Source organism: Pipistrellus hanaki (assembly GCF_964339955.1).
Source record: "Pipistrellus hanaki genome assembly, chromosome: 2".
Lineage (NCBI taxonomy): Eukaryota > Metazoa > Chordata > Mammalia > Chiroptera > Vespertilionidae > Pipistrellus > Pipistrellus hanaki.
This window is the reverse complement of record NC_140504.1, coordinates 55,018,835-55,036,332: the sequence shown is the minus strand read 5'-3', so window position 1 is coordinate 55,036,332 and position 17,498 is coordinate 55,018,835. Positions and strand designations below refer to the sequence as shown.

Here is a 17,498-nt window from a genome sequence, read left to right as displayed (position 1 = left end):
TATATGTTCCCAAAAATTCTAGTTTAGCACTTCTTAGTTGGGATTCAGGAATCCGTATTTTAACCACTCCACCAGGGGATTCTCATCATGAGAGAAGTTTGGGAAACACTGCGTAGAAGGTTCCCAGGAACAGGACGAGGCAGACGGGGGTGAGGGGTGGGAGAGGGAAGGAGAGCCCTCCTGGAGGGGCCCCTCCTACTCAGTAAAGAGAGAAAGGTTCCAGTCTTGGGTAGCTTAAAATGTTGGAGTTCTGCTAAGGCTAAATCATACATATTAAGTATTTAGGTATTTTGAAATAACAGGATACTGAAGTATTAATTCACCTGAGTTCCTTATTATAGAGAATCTAGAGGATGTATTTGAATCTGTAGATGAATACGTCCTGTGTTTTGTTTGAAGTATCTCTTTAAAATGTGAATGTATTGCTAATCTGAGGAATGTAAATAATTAACCTCAAAGTTAATGTTTCTAAGGGTTAAGAATTCTAACTGGAAAGACATTATGTGGCTTTGGTGTAATAGAAGGCACGAGGCATGGATGTGCATTTTTGAAGGAAAACAAAAGTGGGTTCTAGCAGCGGTGTGGAGCCGTCTAGTAAATCCTATTTTCCTTAAACCAAGGACACATAATACGGTAGTAAATGATTTGCATTTTTTTTTCCTTTCTAACCAGAAGATAAACAGCTTATATCAACCTACTCAGGGAGACAGCTTAGAGGAAATTGCTCAAAGTATTGTTGCTCCAGGGCGCCAGAGTGGAGACCACAAATTACCTCAATATAATTGTTATGATATTAACTAGAGGCTCAGTGCACGAAATGTGTGCACAAGGGGTGTGTGTGTGTGTGTGTGTGTGTGTGTGTGTGTCCTCAGCCCAGCCTGCACCCCTCTGGGGATGTCTGACTGATGACTTAGGCCCAGTTGGACATCCTTAGCGCTCACCAGCCATGAGCTGGGCTTGTGGCTATTCAGTGCTCCCCCTGAGGGAGTGTACTGACCACCAGAAGGCAGCTCCTGCATTGAGCATCTGCTCCCTGGTGGTCAGTGCACATCATAGCGACCAATCGTTTCACTGTTCAGTCAATTTGCATATTAGCCTTTTATTATATAGGATTGTTGACTGTTAACTACACTGTTCCCACCTATGTAAAAGAAGCATGTATTGATCATTTTACTTTTTACCCAATCCCAAAGGTTCCCCTCCACCCTTTGCTCTCTCCTGCTTCCCTAATCTATCACCAGTGGATTTCATGTAACTCACTTAGTTTCCTTCTTTGATTGTAACTTATAAAATAAGGTGAAGACTGTCATTCTCTGGAACATTATCTCAGTACCTTGATATTCTGCTTCTTAGCAATTGTTGACAGTTTGGCCCAAATAAATTCACAAAAATTTCTTTACAGGTTTGAATGTTTCTTACATTAACAGAGTTAAGATTACAAATCAGTGAAGTTAAAGGGGAAAGATGGAAATAGTCTCAAAAATAGAAAATGAAGCTACCTGATAGAAAGTTTTGAAGAGATGTTTAAATGAATGAGAATCCCTTTATTGCTCATTATAATTACAGCGACCACATGGGTCACAATTAATCAGCATCCCTCATCCTACAGTGGCTTTGAGCCTATCCAGTCAGCCTGGAGAATTCTGAAAACCCTCTGCGAGGTGAAAGGGGTTTGGTAGCTTGTGGACCTTCACAATGATGGGTCTGTTTTGTGGTTTGCAGAAGGAAATAACAGAAAGGCAGGTATTCCAGATGGGGCCACTAGAGAGTGTGAGGGAAAAGGAGGCAATGTAATGCATTATCTAGGGAAAGGGTTGGGTTTCAAGGGTTTGGAGTAGTACATGGCATATTTGTCCACTTACCCAAACTGCAACTGGACAATCAGTGGGTCCAGGCTGCCTGTCACTACTTGAGTCAATGAAGCAGAGACAGGGTGGAATCATATATGAGTGTTTACTCCATTACTGCCAGCAGTTTGGGAGAGCAGCAGGTCATCCACAAAAACCTGCTCTGTACCCCGCCATAGCCAGCTGCTTCTTTTGGGTAGAGGGGCAACGATTACATGGGGAAGTGGGCAAAGGGTATGCCAAATGGGCAGTTTACAGGTAACATGGGCTGGAGATTTGCAAAGGCCTGTGGGTGTGCAAAGGCTGGGGGGTCTTCAAAGGACTAGTGATTTGCAGAGGTGTGGGGGGGGGGGGCGCTCTTCAAAGGGCTAGCGATTCTGGTTTCTGCAACAAGGTGGTTATACTTTCAGCTCCCTGCTGGGGAGGGTGGGTTGTATTTCCAGGTGAGCTCCCAGCCAGGTTAGAATGAGCCTTCTTTAGCAAAACAATCACAATTGTGTGTGTGTGTGTGTGTGTTTTTCCTGTTAAATAATAAAACCTTCCCCGAAACCGGTTTGGCTTGGCGGTAGAGCGTTGGTCTGCGGACTGAGGGGTCCCAGGTTTGATTCCAGTCAAGGGCATGTACATTGGTTGCGGGCACATCCCAGTAGGGGTTGTGCAAAAGGCAGCTGGTTGGTGATTCTCATTGACGTTTCTAGCTTTCTATCTCTCTCTCCCTTCCTCTCTGTAAAAAATCAATAAAATATATATTTTTAAAGAATAATATAATAATAATAATAAAACTTTGTAACAATATTGCACCAGATTCTATTTAATTTAGTTAATGCAATAAACACTTATTGGGTGCCTATGACATGTTGAATTCCATGATGGACATATGAAAGGCAAAGAGGACTTTAGCCCTGCCCTTTGGGACATTACCATCTAGTATGGATAATAACATTTTTCATACAGAAACTATAAAGCTAATAAGTATCCCAGGTCATAAAAATATTTTTAATTATGGAGAAATGCTTACAAAATAGTGTCATGAGGAAAATTAACCTGGACACTAAACAGTATATACAAATTGAGTTCTCCTAAAAAGATTGAAAGAGAATATTTCAAAATGACAACTGTTCTCTGGGGACAGACTTAAAGGTGATTATAATATTCTTCTTTATTCTTTTCTATTTTTTCAAAATTAATTTAAAAAATGAATTTTTGTTACTATTTATCCTCTTTGGAATAGCAACTGTATCTCTACAACAATACTTTAAGGATAACATTGGATATTTGTACAAAGATGTAAATACAAGATTATTTTTGAAACACACTTTATAATGTCTAGAAACAAAATACTTTCTAAAAGCCCACCCAAGAAAACTAGATAGATCCATTATGGAACATATGAATGATGTAAGTATAAATTTCTTTATATATATATTTCATTGATTGATTGATTGATTGATTGATTTACAGAGAGGAAGGAGAGAGAGAGAGAGAGAGAGAGAGAGAGAGAGAGAGAGACAGACATTGATGAGAGAGAAACATTAATCAGCTGCCTTCTGCACACTCCCTTACTAGGGATGTGCCTGTAACCAAGGTACATGCCCTTGACCAGAATTGAACCTGGGACTCTTGAGTCTGCAGGCTGATGCTCTATTCACTGAGCCAAACCGGTTAGGGCAATGTAAGCCTAAATCTATTGACATAGAAAATATCCACCACCTATTGCTCAGTATGTGTAATATGGTTTCATTTTTGTGGAGGGAGGGAGAAACAAAATGTTTATGTAAGTAGAAACTCTGAAAGTACATGCCTCAGAGCATTGGGCACCAAGGATGGGTTTGATGGGCATAGTCTTTCCTGGAAGTAGAAAATAAAAGGAGTGCATGGTATATAGTATATCTATGAACAATAATAAAACCTATTAAAATCAGTCTGCTTATTACCATTTCCAGCAATTCTAAACAACAACTACAATGAAGATGGCATATAAGTTTCAGCTGACTGAATGGGTCGCCTATTCTTATGAATGCACATATGTATTTGATTATTCCCTCCTGTTAATCTGTGTCATATCAATTTGATTACTAGGTCAGCCAGAATAACTTAGAGTAGAAGGAGAATTATTTTTCCTTCCCCACACATATTTGTGTCTATTTGGGAAGGATCACTCCATAACTTCCCAGATACACCTGTTTATCTTCTAGTCATACCTCCTCCACTGTTGACTTTTCCCCCAGCAATTCCGGGAAAGGCCCGTAACAGTTGGCTTGTGAAGTTGTCACTGACCTTTCAAATATCCTCTCAGAGCAGACTCATCCAAATGAATTTAAATGTGACTCCCATAGAAAAATAGCTTTGTATATTAGATAAATAGAATTCCAGATTCAAACACATCTGCATAGGATCAGCCTGAGTGAACTTGACTCAGTGGATATCCCATAAGGAATGCTGGAAGTCTCTGCTAAGGGACTTAGCACCTTTGCTAAGGATGTATCTGGTGGGTGTGGAGTCTGCAGGTGTCTGGGGAGCCTTCCTCAGATCTGGTGGGGAGGGGGACTGAGCTGGGCTATGCTAACACACACTCTTTTATTGGCTGAGGCAAATTTTCCACCTTTCTTTTTGTTCCTTACAGAATGTCTTTCTTTTTGTTGACTGTCAACATACTTCTGCTTGTTTATGACGCGGCTGAGTTTGCTTTTCAAAAACGACTTTGTGGATATTTCTAAGACAGCTTTGGAGATAGTGAAGAAAATAGTGATTTGGAGATTTTTTTTTAAAAGCAAGTGATTTAATCTCTCTAAACATCATTCTTTTCATTTGTCTTATGGGGATAACAATGCTGTATTTGTTTCACAGGAAATAGTAAAGAACAGATGGAAAATAGACACAAATTGTAAAGCATTATTGTTTACTCTAATTTCATTTTTTTAATGAGAAAAGCCTCCCTCACCCCCAATTTGGTTTGTCCCTTTGAGGCCATATCTGGATAAATACATTTATTTACACCTATGATTTGAACTCCCCCAACTAAAAAAAATAAAAAGAAATCTAGATTTTCCCCTCATCCCTGCACATTAGGTGACATGTGCTGATTTATAGTATAACATCACAGATATTTGAAATGAAATCTGTCCTGAAAAATCTGGATGGGCTGTTTTGTGTGTGTGTGTGTGTGTGTGTGTGTGTGATAACTCAACTCAGTTCTTCAAAAATGTTGGGATGCACAGTACATAGATATTGAAATATTAACATAATTCAGCTAACTCCAAGTATATATACAACAATTTCTTTTTATTTTTTATTTTTTTTAATAAATCTTTATTGTTCAGATTATTACAAATGTATTCCTCTTCCCCCCCTCAATTGCTCCCCTCCATCAGGTTCCCACCCCACCCTCTGTCCTTTCCCCACCCCCCATTGTCCTCATCCATAGGTGCACAGTTTTTGTTCAGTCTCTTCCCTCACCCCCACTCCCCTTTTCCCCGAGAATTGTCAGTCCACTCCCCTTCCATACCTCTGATTCTATTATATTCACCAGTTAATATTGTTCATCAGATTTTTTTAGTTTCCTTGGTTTTTAGATTCATTTGTTGATAGTTACATATTTGTTGTAACTATTTTTATCTTTATCTTTATCTTTTTCCTCTTCCTAAATAACCCCCTTCAGCAATTCATATAATTCTGGTTTGGTGGTGATGAACTCTTTTAGCTTTTTTTATTTGTGAAGCTCTTTATCTGTCCTTTGATTCTGAGTGATAACTTTGCTGGGTAGATTATTTTTGGCTGTAGGTTCTTGCTATTCATCACCTTGAATATTTCTTGCCATTCCCGTCTGGCCTGCATGGTTTCTGTTGAGAAATCAGCTGACAATCGTATGGGTGCTCCTTTATAGGTAACTACCTGCTTTGCTCTTACTGCTTTTAATATTCTCTCTTTGTCTTTTGCTCTTGGAATTTTAATTATGATGTGTCTTGGTGTGGTCCTCCTTGGATTCCTTTTGTTTGGGGTTCTGCGGGCTTCCTGGACTTGTAAGTCTATTTCTTTCCCCAGGTGGGGGAAGTTTTCTGTCACTATTTCTTCCAGTATTCTTTCGGTATCTTGCTCTCTCTCTTCTTCTGGAATCCCCATAATTCTGATGTTGGTTTGCTTGAAATTGTCCCAGAGGTTTCTTACACTATCTTCAACTTTCTGGATTCTCTTATCTTCTCGCTTCTGCAAAGGAGTGTCCTCTGGCTGTTTGTGTTCTAAATCTTTGTCTTGATTCTTGCAATCTTCCAGTCTGTTTTTAGGACTTTATATAACATTTTTTTATTTCAGGCAATGTTTTCTTCATTTCTAGTTGATCCCTTATTATTTCTAGTTGCTCCCTTTTCATATCCTCATAGGTCTCATTTATTTTATCGGCCTTTTTTAGGATATTGTTGAATAACCTTATAACTGTAGTTTTGAACTCAATGTCCAATCTTTTCTTTTCCTCCATCTCCTTCCTTTGTGTCCTTCCTCTTGTCTGCATTTTAGTTGTTTCCCTGATTTGATGGAATAGCTTTGTGTGCTAGGTGTTCTAGTAGAGCCCAGTAGCACAGCTTTCCCAGTTACCTGCGGTGAACAGTCTTGGTGTAGCCCTTTGTGGGCTGTGTGTGCAGTCTTGTTGTTAAACCTTGCTTATTGTTGGTATCACTGGGATGCGTTGATCTCCAAGCCAATTGGCTGTGAGGATCAGCAGTGTCTCAGCTAGGAGGGCTTCTGTACTCCACTTGGATAGGGCGGGGTCTCGGGGTGGCACAGACAATTTTTGGTTCCCTGTCAGTCTCGCCTTAGAAAAGTCCTGTTCGTGGAGAGTTTTGGAAGATTGGTTGCAGGCACGTGCACCTCTTTGGTAAAGGCGCAGACAAGCTTTGGATTCCGGCCAGTCCCTCCTTAGAGAAAGCCAGCCTCTGGGAGAGCTTCTGTGCTCAGCCACAGATGGGGCGGAGTCTCGGGTTGGTGCAGACCACATGTGTCAAACACAAGGCCCGCGGGCCAAATCCAGCCCGCCAGGCCTTGCAATGTGGCCCGCACCGCGCTGTCATCACTGCACTCCGCTCTCAGTTTATGACATTGTCAGTTTAAGACTGTTCAGTAAACCATTCGGCCCGTGATTTAGGCTGGATTTTAGATTTTGGACCCTTCTCTGATTGAGTTCGACACCCCTAGTGCAGACAAACTTTGTTTTCCCTTTGGCTCCTCCCCAAGTCCCGCAGTAATGGCCTCTGGCTTCACACACCTCCGAGAGATCTCTGCCCACTGCCTGACAGTCTGGCCTCTCCCTATCTGGGGCCGTCTATCAGAGCAATAGGGTAATTCTGTTTTCCTCTCGAACAAGAAAGCCAGCCGCACATTAGCTGTCCGCCTTCTCCTCGCACGCCGGGAGTAAGCCAGTAGCGAACTCAGCCCAGCCCGCCCTCTCTCTCTGCGCGCTGGGAGTAAGCCAGCAGCAATCTCAGTCTGGCCCTTCCTCTCCTCGCGCTGGGAGTAAGCCAGCGCCTTTTCTCGCACACAGTTCTTGGTACCTTCAGAGTTCCTGAGGTTCAACGTGCCTTCTCTCTCCTTCCCAGACAGCAGAGCCTCCTTTCAGCTAGCCGTCCGGCGCTTCAGGGCAATGCCTCCCCTGTTTTCCAGTTCTAAATTCAAATTTGTTGTGGTAGGCTGCATTCGGGTGTCTACCCTATGCCGCCATCTTGGTTTTCTCCCAACTATTTCTTTTTAAAAAGCATATATCTAAAATCTGCAATATAACTATTTATAAATGAAACACATTTAGAGTTTTCAGGCACACACTATCTCTCAGGGACCTATAGCAGTCCTGCTGGTCTCTTAAAGCTAACAACAACTTGAAGGCAACAGGTCTCAGGCTCCAGAGATTTACTCAGGATTAGTGCAAGACCTGGTCCACCCGGATTACTGTAACTGGGTACTGTGTGTGTGTGTGTGTGTGCGTGTGTGTGTGTGTGTGTGTGTGTGTGTGTATAGAGGGAGCAGCAGGTCAAAGTAAGATGATAATTCACTCATGGTCAGGAACCAACCCAAATAACTTAAAGGAATGGGTGTGTGTGTAGGTGAGAAAGAGAAAGGTATGTTTGATCTAATAATATCTTATATTTTATCACAACTTTTGATAGCTTAATACTATGTGCTATGTACTATACCAGGTGCTTCAGAAATAGTGTCTTTCTACAATTTTTAAAGTGTTTTTCCATAGTACTAGCTTTTTGCTGAGTTTTTACCTCAGCTTGTTAGGCCTTTGGAAGCTAAAGACACATGGTCTAGAAATAATACAGCCTAGCCTGCATGACTCAGTGGTTGAGCATTGACCTATGAACCAGAAGGTCACGATTTGATTCCCAGTCGGGGCACGTACCCGGGTTATGAGCTTGATCCCCAGTGTGGGGTGTGCAAGAGACAGCTGATCAATGATTCTCTCTTCATTGATATTTCTACCTCTCTCTCTCCTTTCCTCTCTGAAATCAGTAAAAATATATTTAAAAGAAAAGAAAAAATACAGATTGAAACAAACAGAAAAATTATTCAGGCTCAAGTAGGACCATCTGCAGACACATCAGAAGTTAGCTTTTAAATTACTGATTACATCACCAGTAGTTCATGTTCCATGATTTGCTGGCTAGAACCTTAGGATTCCTGAGTCTTGAATTAAGGGCCCTTCATGAGTAAGCTACATATTCTTATGAGAGAGATTGGGAAAAGGGGCAGCTTACTAAGGTATACATCCATTTGGTTCAATCCTCTGTCCATCTGAAAAATGACTAAGCCATGTCTCTAGGATCCCAAAGTATTTCATAACAACCTGGGAAGGTGTTCTCATCCTATTATAATTCACACTAATGAAAGAGAAACATGCAAATTGACTGTACCTTTGTGACGCCCACCAGCCAATCAGGAGTGAGTATACAAATTAACCCAACAAAGATGGTGGGTGAATTTGCATATGCAGGTGCCAAGCGGCCGGGGATGGGATGCAGGCATTCCGCATTACCCCAGCCACTCTGGGCCTCTGGGAAGTGTGGAAAGGCAGAAAAGTGGCTCTGGGCTAGAGCAAAGGCGGTGACAACAGCCAGGGGAAGGAAGGCTCATTTTTGCACAAATCTTCATGCATCAGGCCTCTAGTTATATATATATAAGGAACCTATAACTTAAAGAGATTAATGACTTGCCCAATGTGAAATGACTTAGGCATTGGGGAGACTTAGAATTAGAACTTGAATTTACACATCTTCAGACTAAGATTTATTTCTAACTATTACCTATTGCTTCTTGATTATAACCACATTAGATAAATAGAAGCAATTTGAGCAAGACTCAAACTGAAACATAGGCATCTTGAGCCTTCAAAGTCCGACTGGAATATACCATTGTACTCTTTATTTATCTTTTTTAATGGCGGCCATAAAGAAGCCAATCTTTTAAAAATATATATATATTTTACTGATTTTTTTACAGAGAGGAAGGGAGAGGGATAGAAAGTTAGAAACATCAATGAGAGAGAAACATCAATCAGTTGCCTCCTGCACACTCTCCACTGGGGATGTGCCCGCAACCAAGGTACATGCCCTTGACCGGAATCAAACCTGGAACGCTTGAGTCCACAGGCCGACGTTTAATCCACTGAGCCAAACTGGTTAGGGCTCCTTTTCTTTTTAAGCATACAAACATACAAAAATATATGGGGATAACCATATCACAAATTGAAGCAAAATGTCCAGCAATAGGGATACATTAAATGCATTTAATGTCCTTCATAATTTCTCTTCTGTGTTTTTCAAGATATTTTTTTTTTCAACCATGATTGACATTCTGCATTAGCTTCAGATGCACAGCAAAGTGGCCAGAAATCATGCACTCTACAGAGTGGTCTCCTGATGTCCCACGCACCCATCCGTCTCCATACTCAGTTATCATGACATTATTGACCATATTCCCCATGCTGCAATCCACATCTCTGTAACTACCAATTTGTACTGCTAATTCCTTCACCTTTTTCACTGGGTCCCCTAACCCCTGCCCCTCTGAGAATTGTCAGCCTGTTCTCTGTTACTATTTTATTTGTTTATTTTGTTCTTTAGATTCCACATATAAGTGAAATAATATAACAATGAATTCTTGCAACTCCACTTTGCCCACTGCAGATCTTGGGCCTTCGCACCTCTATAATAACGTGATATCTTTCTATAGGTTTTGTTTGTTCTATTTCTCTGGAGAACCCTAATATATCAGGTAACATTAAGTGTTTTCAATGAGCTAGATTTGTTCTAAAAGCTTTTCCTGAATTAATTCATCTAATCTTTTTTCTAACACTGAGGTAAGAACTAAGGAAAGAGCATTCTGAACCTAGCATAATGTGGGGACAGACAAAACACATAGCAAATCTCACCTTCCATGCCCATCTTTGGGCTCTTTCTTTTTTTTTTTTTTTTTTTTTTAAATATATTTTATTGATTTTGTACAGAGAGGAAGGGAGAGAGATAGAGAGTTAGAAACATCGATGAGAGAGAGTCATCGATCAGATGCCTCCTGCACACCCCCTACTGGGGATATGCCCGCAACCAAGGTACATGCCCTTGACCGGAATCGAACCCGGGTCCCTTCAGTCCCCAAGCCGATGCTCTATCCATTGAGCTAAACCGGTTTCGGCGTGGGCTCTTTCTTTCAGTCTTCTAATGATTTTTGTAAATGCCAAATTTCTGTACTAAATTTCTATCTGCTTAAAACAGCTATAGTAATTTCCTTTACCTGCTATTAAGTCCTGCCTGATACAGTAGGCACTGGTCTTGTTTTACTGTTTTTTAATTTATTTTTTAAATTAAATTAGAGAGAGAAACATCAATGTGACAGAGAAACATCCATTCATTGCCTCCAATACTCACCCTGACCAGGAATCAAACCTGCAACCTGGGAATGTGCACTGACCTGGAATCAAATCTGCAACCATGGTATATGGAATGATGCTCCATCTAACTGAACCATGCCTGCCTGGGCAGTATTCACTGGTCTTTATAAGTGCTTTATTAAGTTCATTGCTTCTTTAACCTTTCAGTGATGTTACCTTCTCCTGCCATTTCTCTTTTGTGGAGGGTGCAGAAAATCTTAAGTTTTCTTAGGAAAGAGAAGACATCCCAGAGGATTATAAAGTAAAAATTATAAAGAATATTTCCACTTCTTTGGGGACTATGATTTTCTTTTAAGTTTTCTCTAGGTTGGTTTACCAATTTCACAATAACACAGAGCAACTAGAGGACCAAAACTCTTTGTATGAGGGAAGATTCTCCATGGTTCAGGCTGAAACTTCTGAGGGGACTATCACTTTTACTAAGAAATGTCGATTTCATGAAGCTATCTGCAAGTGCTCAGCCATCACACCATATGGAAGAATGGGAAGTACAATTAAGCCAATAGTAGAAGGTGAGGATATTTATTGGATGAACTTGGTTTCAAGCTCTATTGATAGGAATAAATTGTAAGTTTTATCTTCCACTACTCTCACTTTTTCTCTTCTATTCAAATTATTATAGGCTCTTCTCATCTCTATAATGAGGGTCATGTATTTAAACTCTCAGTTATCTTAGCTAAAAATGATGCTCTGAACCAATGTTGCTGTGTCTGTGCCTATCATTCTAGGAAGCAAACAAAACATAGGAAAAGAAAAACACTGGTCTTATCCCAAACTCACCAAACAAATTTTAACACTGAAATACCAAAATGTTAAGTAACAGTACTCCTCCATAAGTACTCAGATCTTATGTGTGGCTCAGTGAGAAGAGCCCTGCATTGGGAATCAGGAGGCCCAAGTTCTAATTCTGGATAACTCCTTTAGTTTTTCTAGGCTTCATTTCTTTACTATTAAAATGTAGGAATGGACCGGACCAGTGATCTCCATAGTGCCCTAGGGATCCTTACCTTTCTAAGGATTACTTGGAGATCTCACAGGGTCATGGATGGAGGCATATAGCAAAGTTCCTCCAGGGTAGGAGCTGAAAGAGTGGGAAGATGATGGTAAGAATTATTTGTTATCTTCTGTATTTCTCAGCAGAGCATATGAGGTCAGTGGAAAGTTCTAAACGAATCCTCCAAAGGGGAAGATTCCAAAAATAAATCCGTACAGCAGTAGTACCTGAGACCCGGAGGGCAGGAGTGAGATTTTCTCTCACTGTGCCTGGATCAAAATTTTAACTACAGTGAACCTCAAGATATGTTGCCTACATAAACGTTAATGTAAAGACTCGGGGCAAGATTTCTGCTAGCCCATCCTCCTGGGGCTGAAATAATAAAGGAACTAATTGTTTTTTTTGTTTTGTTTTTTCAACCAGACTCTGAAATGCCCCAGGTGAATTTGATACTATTGATAATGAGGACACGGCCATGCGTATCTCCAAGGGCTGGTACCTTTTGCCCAAAGTGACCTGGTTGGATGGGGCAGAGAGGGACTTGAGCAACCACAGTACTGTGGAGGTCCTGGAGGAGCAGATGAATGGCCTCTCCAGGTGTTCTCCATCCTGAAATACCCTGTCCATGAGAAATATGTCTGCCCACATAACAGAGTCAGATATGAACAACGAGCCCTTCAGAATCATCTGCAAGTACCCGAGTGAGTGAGTGAAAGCAGGTTGTATCACCATGGAGAAGTTATCAGTTATTGATATTTACTGAATGCCAAATGTATCAGGTACTTGTAGGTTTTCCAGAGATTTATTTATTTATTTATTTATAATATATTTTTTTATTGATTTTTTACAGAGGAAGAGGGAGGGATAGAGAGTTAGAAACATCGATGAGAGAGAAACATTGATCAGCTACCTCTTGCACACTCCCTGCTGGAGATGTTCCCGCAACCAGGATATATGCACTTGACCGGAATCGAACCTGAGACCCTTGAGTCGGCAGGCCAATGCTCTATCCACTGAGCCAAACCGGTTTTGGCTCTTTGGAGATTTAAAGAAACATTAGGCACATAAGCTTGTAGGTTGGGGCAAGAGAAGGTGGTTAAGTGGAGTCTCGCTGGGTCTGAAAAGAGACCACACTTCAGGGACTGACAACGCTTATCCTGATGGATGTGGCAGTTACTATTGATGAGACGTCTGTTTGCCTGCTAAGGACAAGCCATTTAGCAGCCTCTCACCACGTGCCTGGCACGTTATATATTTCATTGTAAGTCCTTGCCTCCACCTTGCAAGGTAATTGTTATTGTTGTCCCCCTCCTTTTTGAGGAAACCAAGAAGTTAAATAGACTAAGGACATAGCTAATAAGCACAAGAGTTGGGATTCAAGCCCATTCTTTCTGAATCCAGACTTCATGCACCTTGATTCCTTGTGCCACACAGCATTTATATACCTAAGACCACACAGACTGCGTGAATGGATCTAAGTCTGGAGAAGGGGAGCCCCTGTGTGCTAAGTAATGAGACCAAAAATGAAGTTGCTGCCTCATTCGTGAATCCCGGGCTGTCTTAATGTTGCTATTGAGCTACATTCTGGGGACCTTCCAGCTCCTTAATAGAGTCCTTGAGAGAAAATTTGATGGATAATTTTGTGTGTGTCAGTTCTGTTACTTTCAAACTGTTTCCCATCCCACAAGGAAGGATTCAAGGACTTGAAAAAGTATGTAAGAAAAGGATTATGTATTTATTGAATATATATGGTACGTTAGGGTGGACCTAGGTACCTTCACATACCACATTTAACCCCACAGTGATCTCTGAAGTAGATATTATTACCCCAGTGAAGGAAACAGGGAGAGAAGGTAAAGTTCTAAAGGCCATAGAGCTGAAAGTATTAGATCCTAGATCCTAGGAAAGCAGGCCTAAATGTTAACAAAGGCCTGTGTGCTTTCCACAGTGACATAGTTGACTCAGGGCAAAAAGTTCCTTAGTATAGCATCCAGAGCCTCAGGCAGTGTCATTGAGGTATGCTGCCACCTTTTAGGAGGAAGGTGATGATGATGATGAAACTTGCACTGTAGCCAATCCCTTCTACTTTCCCGTGCCCCTGACTTAGGTCCTTTCTAGGGATCTAACCTTGGAGGGTTAGATCTGGCAGGCACTTTACCCATCACCTTCTACTAACCACAGCATGTTGGAGTGAGAAAACAAGTCCAGAGAGGTGAGATGGTGGTCCAAGATTGTACAGACTCTACCTGAGAAGTTTGAAGGAAGTCTGGCTTCATGCAAAGGTTGATGGGTCACCGTTCAGGTTTGGTAAATATGGGCTTGGCAGTTAATCAAGCATTCAAGACCCTTTTGCAATACTGGATCTGCCAGTAACTTGCTGTGAATATTTTACAACTGTTAAAATTATTCACTAAAATTTTTAATGGCATAGGGAAGGGCTCACAACATAATGTTAAATTAAAAAAAGCAAGGTGTAAGCTTGTATGTGTCATATGAGCCTAAGTTGTTTAACTGTACGCATATTAAAAAGATAGGATGTATAATAATAACTATTATTATTAATGACAATCACTAGTTATTTCTGCATAATTGGATTAATTTTTTCTTCTTTTTACTTGTCTGTCTTATGCAACATTCTATAATGAATATGCATTATTTTTATAATCCAAGAGAGCTATACTTTAAACATCTGTTTAAACACCTTTACAAAATATAATTCACATGTTATAAAAATCATCCATTTGAAGTATGCAATTCAATTGTTTTAATATATTCACAGAGTTGTGCAATCATTATCACTCTCTAATTTTAGAACATATTTATTATCCCAAAAAGAAATCTCATATACATTAGCAGTCACTCCATTTCTCCCAGTACTCCTTCAGTATTAGTACCAGGCAAACACTAATCTGCTTTCTGGACAATAAATTTGCCTATTTGGACCTTTTATATAAATGGAATAATACAATATGTGGTAATTGGCTTCTTTCACTGAGAATTATAATATTTTCAATGTTCATGTTATAGCATGTATCAACACTTCATTTATTTTTATTGCTAAACTAGAGGCCCGGTGCATGAAATTCATGCACTGGGATGTGTGTCCCTCAGCCCAGCCTGCACCCTCTCCAATCTGTGACCCTGTGCATGAGTGGGGGCCAGCTGGTTTGCCCTGAAGGGAGTCTGGGATCAGGGTAAGGATTCCCTTGGGGCGTGGGGCAGCCTGGGCGAGGAGCCTGTGGTGGTTTACAGGTTGGACGTGCCCCGTAGCGACCCAAGTGAAGGCCCTGATATCTGAGATTTATTTATCTTGTATAATTGAAACTTTGAAGCCTTGAGCAGAGCCAAGCCTCCTGCTTGCTCCATGGCCACAGCCATTTTTGTTGGGATTTATTTATCTTCTATAATTGAAACTTTGTAGCCTTGAATGGACACCTAGGCCAGCCAGGGTGTGCAGAAAGCTTGGCTTCCTCCATTGCTGGGGGCAACTCAAGCCTCCTGCTCTAGATCTCTATCTTTGTGGCTGCCGCCATTTTTATTGGGATTTATTTATCTTCTATAATTGAAACTTTGTAGCCTTGAGTGGAGGCCTAGGCAAGCCAGGGTGTGCAGAAAGCTTGACTTCTTCCATTACTGGGGAAACCCAAGCCTCCTGATTGCTCCATGGCTGAAACCATCTTGGTTGAGTAATTTGCATACTCACTCCTGATTGGCTTGTGGATGTAGCAGAGTTATGGTTAATTTGTGTATTACTCTTTTATTAGATAGGATAATACATTTCACTGTATGGATATACCACATTTTATCCATTCATCAGTTGATGGAAATTTGGATTATTTTCACTTTTTGGCTTGACTGAATGATGCTGCTCTAAATATCGGTGTATAAGTTTTTGTGTGGACATGTTTTCAGTCTTCTTAGATATATACTTAGGAGGAGAATTGTTTAGTATGTGCTAATTCTAATTTTTTAACCGTTTGTGGAACTAACAGACTGTTTTCCAACATGGCTGTACCATTTACATTCCCACCAAGAGTGTGTGTTTCCTTTCTCAATATTATTGTCAGCATTCATTATTATCTGCCTATTTAAATTTTAATTATCCTAGTGGATGTGAATGGTATCTCATTGTGGTTTTGATTTGCATTTTCCTGATGGCTAATGGTGTTGAGCCTCTTTCTATGTGCTTATTAGTGATTTGTATATCTTCTTTGGGAAAATATTCATTTAAATCATTTTCACATTTAAAATAGTAGACTATCTATTTTTTCTTTATTACTGAGTTGTAAGACTTTATATATTTTGGATTCTAGTCCCTTATCTAATATATGATGTACAAATACTCTCCTGTGGGTAATATTTTCACTTCTTTTTTTTTTTTATTATATATTTTATTGATTTTGTACAGAGAGGAAGGGAGAGAGATAGAGAGTTAGAAACATCGATGAGAGAGTCATCGATCAGCTGCCTCTTGCACACCCCCTACTGGGGATATGCCCGCAACCAAGGTACATGCCCTTGACCGGAATCGAACCCGGGACCTTTCAGTCCCCAAGCCGACGCTCTATCCATTGAGCCAAACCGGTTTCGGCTATTTTCACTTCTTGATGATGTCTTTTGAAGCAGAAAAGTTTTTTATTTGCCTAATCCAAGACAAAAAATATTTACTCTTATATTTTCTTCTAAGAGTTTTATGATTCTAGCTCCTACATTCAGGTCTATGATTCATTTTAAGTGAATCTTTGTATCTGATATGAGATAGGGGTCCAATGTCATTCTTTTGTGAATATTCAGTCTTCTCAGGATCACTTATTAAAAAGACTATTCTTTCCCCATCGAATTCTCTTGACATCCTTCTAAAAACAAACAAACCCAAAACTGACTATAAATGTAGGGTTTATTTCTGGACTCTCAATTACATTCCTTTGAACTATTTAACCGTATGCCAGTACTACACTGTCTTGATTACTGTAGCTTTTTAGTAAGTTTTGATACAGGAAAGTGTGGATCCTCCAGCTTTATTCTTTTATTTCAGGATTGCTTTGGCTATTTTTGTTTTGATATTTCCATATAAACTTTAGGATCAGCTTATCAATTTCTTCAAAAAGGCACATGGGATTTTGATATGGAGTGTGTTCAATTTATAGATCGATATTGTTAACATTGTAGTTAACAATATTGTCTTCCAATCTAGGGATGTGTTTCCTTTTATTTAGGGCTTCTTTAATTTCTTTCACTGATGTTTTGTAGGTTTCAATGTATAAGTCTTCTACTTATTTTGTTAAATTTATTCCTATGTATTTTATTCTTCTTATGCTTTGTAGATAAAATTGTTTGCTCAATTTTATTTTTGAAATGTTTTTAGCTAGTATAAAGAAATACAATTGATTTTTTGTACACTGATTTTGTATCTTGCAACCTTGTTGAATTTGTTAATTGTAATAGTGTTTTAGTATTTAATATTTAGATTCTTTAGTATTTTCCATATCAAGATCATGTTATCTATGAAAGACAATTTTACTTCTTCCTTTCCTATCTTGATTACTTATATTTCATTTTCATGATTAACTGCCCTGATTAGAAGAACCTCTAGTTCAATGCTAAGAGAAGATGTGAGGTTAAACATTCTTGTTTTGTTCCTGATCTTAAGGACAAAGCATTTAGTCTTTCACTGTTAAGTATGAGGTTAGCTGTGAGTTTATTGTAGATGGACTTTAGCAGGTTG

General features: G+C 39.9%; 1 pseudogene across 1 annotated transcript; it reads left to right on the top strand.

Annotated features, from left to right (window-relative positions):
• The first annotated feature begins 8,477 nt into the window (after positions 1–8,477).
• On the top strand, positions 8,478–12,482 carry LOC311615097 (annotated as a pseudogene). The gene is made up of 3 exons: positions 8,478–8,542; positions 11,086–11,291; positions 12,197–12,482. The product of its transcript is annotated as an uncharacterized misc_RNA (transcript).
• Positions 12,483–17,498: the final 5,016 nt, after the last annotated feature.